Source organism: Palaemon carinicauda, chromosome 34 (assembly GCF_036898095.1).
Source record: "Palaemon carinicauda isolate YSFRI2023 chromosome 34, ASM3689809v2, whole genome shotgun sequence".
NCBI classification, from domain to species: domain Eukaryota; kingdom Metazoa; phylum Arthropoda; class Malacostraca; order Decapoda; family Palaemonidae; genus Palaemon; species Palaemon carinicauda.
In genome coordinates, this window is record NC_090758.1 from 24,068,174 (window position 1) to 24,073,173 (window position 5,000).

Below are 5,000 nucleotides of genomic sequence, written 5' to 3' on the forward strand. Positions count from 1 at the left end.
CTTTCATTATATGTCCATATAAATTAATTAAATAGGTCAAATTAGGTATCTAATAATCTCAATAATCAAATAAAAAAATGACTATCAGTTGATAATAGACACTGTCCTTAAAAAATATGTTTCCCCTAATTGCATTAATAAAAATTTGAAAAAGAATTCTCTTGGACATCGTTGCCAGAACACCTAACTCTCAAAGCCTTTACGTTGATTGTGATATACTTCATCTCTCTCGTGAATTGGTAACAACTTATTCTCGATTTGACGAGTATAAAAACAAGCATCGTTTTAGGGGAAAATTGTTTTGAAGGAGAATTTTGAAAAAAGTTAGGGATGGGGTGGGGGAATTTTTGTCCTTATCGTTATTTTTATTTATGTTCGTTTTATTATTATTATTATTATTCATATTATTATTATTATTATTATTATTATTATTATTATTATTATTATTATTATTATTATTATTATTATTATTATTATTATTATTATTATTATTATAATAACAAATATGACATCATTAATAATAATAATAATAATAATAATTATAATAATAATAATAATAATAATAAAAATAATGATATAAAGATGAAGAAGTAGTATAAACGTGTGATATCAAATGCCCTGGAATATTATCTAACTTCCAGCAGAAATAATTCCTAATTATCATCTTATTCTGATCTTATTCTATGATTTATTTATTTTCTTTCTTTTTTTTGGGGGGGGGGGGTCTCAATACATACTAAGATTCAATAATTATTTAATACTATTCTCCTGTTTTTAATGACGTCAGTCTAAATAGTTTTGTTTTTCCTCCTGAAAATTTAGGTAGTTTTTGTGTATGTTATGATGTCAGCGTGATATTACTCAGTCTTTTTCTCGATAAAAGGTCTTATATTTCAGAGAGAGAGAAAAAAGAATGATATCTTTATTCAAAGAAAACCCCAGGAAAGTGCTGCCATCTAAAAAAAAATTAAGAAAAGTCTCACATATCGGTATGAATAAACAAAAGTAAATTCTTACCCTCTCGAAAGAACACATTAAGAAACGACTTAACAATCTAAAAAGGAGCTGTTGAACAACAGAATAAGTCTAAAAGGACAAAAAAAATCCCAACCAGTCTCATGGACATATGGAAAAAATCAATCTTATTCGTCACCGAATTCCGAAAGAGTCCATTCATTTCTTCTTCGTGTTCTCCCTAAGTAAACGAAGAAAAAATTATGGAAATTTATCTGATTGACCCTTTATAGTTATCGGATCAAAGAGAGGTGGGGTTGCGATGGGATGGCGAGTGGGGCAGTAGTTTAGGGGTTTTGAATTGAGCGTATGGGATTTAATTGTTGTGATTTCAATGGTACTTTTGGATAAATAATTTATGTCTAAATCAGACAGTAACAGTACATATTGCAGGTGAAGATTTAGAACTTATAACTGTTGGGAAAGGAGTCAGACCAGGATGTTCAGTATCACCAATTCTGTTTAACTTCTAGGCAGAAGTGACGAGGGAAGAGTTACTGGAAGATCTGGAAGATGGTATTAAGGAGGAGGGAGAAATAGGGAAAACTAAAAGGGTATGCGGAGAGTGATAGAAATAAGATAAACAGGACAGCAGAGAAGTATTAAAAGAAAATAAATATACCTAAGACCAAAGTAATGCAAATTTTAAGAAGACAATGACCACCAATAAACATTTAGGCTAGAGATGCAGCTGTGGAGAAAGTCAGCCATTTCAATACTTGGAAAATATTATAACACAAAAAAGGAAACTGCAGTAGAGATAAGGAGCAGAATACCTTACGGTAAGGGACATTTTGAGAGAGAGAGAGAGAGAGAGAGAGAGAGAGAGAGAGAGAGAGAGAGAGAGAGAGAGAGAGAGAGAGAGAGTATTTGCCAGCAATATGGGAACTCTTTACATCACTAGAATCTATATACAGTAGATTCTTTAGACTTCATCTACTCAATGGGTGGGTAATCTGGTTACTGGATCCACTTGCCTTATTATTGAAGGTAACAAACGAGGCTGACTCTCAGAAGCCTGTGAGGGTGTGGAGGGAATGAAGAGAGAAGGAGGATGACGGGAGAGACGAGGATTGGTCATTTTTAGAGGAGAAGGATAAGAAAAGGATGAAGAATCAGAGGTGGGGAGAAGGAAAAGTTTAAGCATATGGGATAAGGTATAGGGAAATAGAACAAGAATTAAAATCATACAGAATATTGTATTGATAAAAGAAAAAAATGCTTAGAATAGACGAGAATTATCTAAAAAGAAGAGGAAGTACTGTATATCACATTACTAAAAATACGCAAAAATCAATTATTATTAATGAAATCTGTGGCAAGTGAGAATGTACACCAAATTCAAAGATATTATATATGAAATAATGATTATAGTTGAATTATTGGTAAATGTTATAAAAATGCAAATATGAAACATATTGTACATGATTAAACTGATGAAGTAAAACCAAACTTAGGAAACAAAAGGAAATAAAAAAAGTAACATTTAAAAAAATAATTAGATAAACATGAATTGGTTCTTTGTTGTGAGATAACATAAAAGTAAACTATTATTATTATTTTAATTATTATTATTATTATTATTATTATTATTATTATTATTATTATTATTATTATTATTATTATTATTAAACCCCAAAACCATCCAGGCTAAATACAATTTCATTAGGTTAAATCAATCGGGCCGAAAAGAAAAAAAAAATTAACGTTTCAAATTATGTGAGCTGCAGAATATTGCCTAGATTATTTTGACCTATTTTTTTTTTTCAAAAAAAAATTTCGTTTTACAAATCATAATGAAGTACCAAAGAAATGAGTATTTCACTTTATTCATGTGAATTTGATATTGAAATACATTTGCAGCGTAAATGTGAATATGTGTTTGCCATGACGATATTCTGAAGTAATTATAATAACAATAGAAATAATAATGATAATAATAATAATAATAATAATAATAATAATAATAATAATAATAGAAATAATAATAATAATAAAATTAATAGTAGTAATAATAAAAATAATGTGTAATCATTGTTAATATCAATATTTTTTCTTCATATTCGTACAATTAACTTATATATGAAACACATTACGATCAGATACACACACACACACACACACACACATATATATATATATATATATATATATATATATATATATATATATATATATATATATATATATATATATATATATATATATATATATATATATATATATATATATATATATATATATATATATATATATATATATATATATATATATATGACATGTGCAGGCGGTTAATGAACCGTCGGCATATGGGCTTTCTTCATTTATTATAAAAGAGTTGGTCATAAGTACACATTGCACAATCTACCCTCTCAGGTGAGGGACTTATCAACTCCAGTGCTCATCGGCAACTAACTACTGCCTTCGTTATCAAAATGAAGCTATTGCAAAACATGCAGACACATACGTTTTTATGGAATACTCATGAATATTGAGTTCATTTACCTTGATATACAAGACATCTATATATACGAATTAGGACATTACTCCCCCGTCTCAAGCTCCTCACTCTGGGAGGAGTTGCGCACTGGCCCTCACTATAGTCAATGATATATGGAGGACACTCCAACCCAGAATAGGCATGGCATGTACTAAAAACAAATGCAACATAATATATATATATATATATATATATATATATATATATATATATATATATATATATATATATATATATATATATATATATATATATATATATATATATATATATATAATATATATATATATATAAATAACCCAAAAAACAACACGTATTCCACAAAAAAATGAAATATTACATGTATAAATATACACAAAAAAATTTGAATAATTTCACTTATTTCTTCTTAAGACCTCTGCAATCAAAACACAGAACACCTAGAGTGAAAAAAAAAAAACGTAACATCAGGTCTATATAGCATCATCAATAACATCCCTCTGATTGCGGGCAATACGAGTTTCTTGGGTGGGACAGGGTTAGGAATAGATATTCCTTCATCCCTCGATTTTACTTGTCCGGGTTTACGGCCTAATTTCGCAACACATCTCACTACCACCGGTTCACCATTTATTTAAATCACTACATCACTAGCACTTGCATCTTTCAACTGGTGGTCACTGATCGTTTTCCGAGAAAATCATTCATCTTCCCGCCCTTCTCTTACAACATTATGTATAAGGTATTCACATCTACACATACTCTAACACTGCCTATCCTCAAGGCTGAATTTTAATGTTGCAGCCACTTGCCATTCGGGAACAGTCCCGGCCCCAGCAACCAGGAATCATATATATACATGAATAATACAGCATCCGCCTGACGGATCTCACTTGAACTATTTAACCTCTGATTGTTTTTAGGTTCACTCAACAATGTTATACGCATTTCCACACTCAGCAAAATCACCACAACATTTTACGTATAAATTTAGCATCATCATAAGGCATTCTTATCATCACGTTTATTTAAAACATGTCGAAAGAAGAAATGAGATCTATTCAAACAACAGCAAGAAGAAAAAAAAAATTTATTCATCAACTCGAGGGATGTCACTTATGCAGGGGTAAGGAGGAACACTTTTGAAAAGTACCTCTCCAGGTACCACATGTACAGTATGTGTGCCTGATGATGTTCAGACACTGCGCCATTAACAATGCTTTGAATCACAACTGTTAGATTTAACAATCTTTACTCGGCAAGGACCCAAATACGCTGGCTCAAGTTTGTGTTTCCTAGGTTGCAATCGTTTCAAATACACAGGATCGCCCACAAATGCTTTTACCGGTGCGATTTTGAACCGACCATCATAATTTGAGCTGTGATTTTCATCAGCTCTTTTCACAAACTTTTCAATGGGTTTCACTACTCTCTTCAATAAATTTAATAAATATAAACGGTATTGCTCAGTTGAATAATTTGGCAAATGTTGCGAAACATTGAGAAC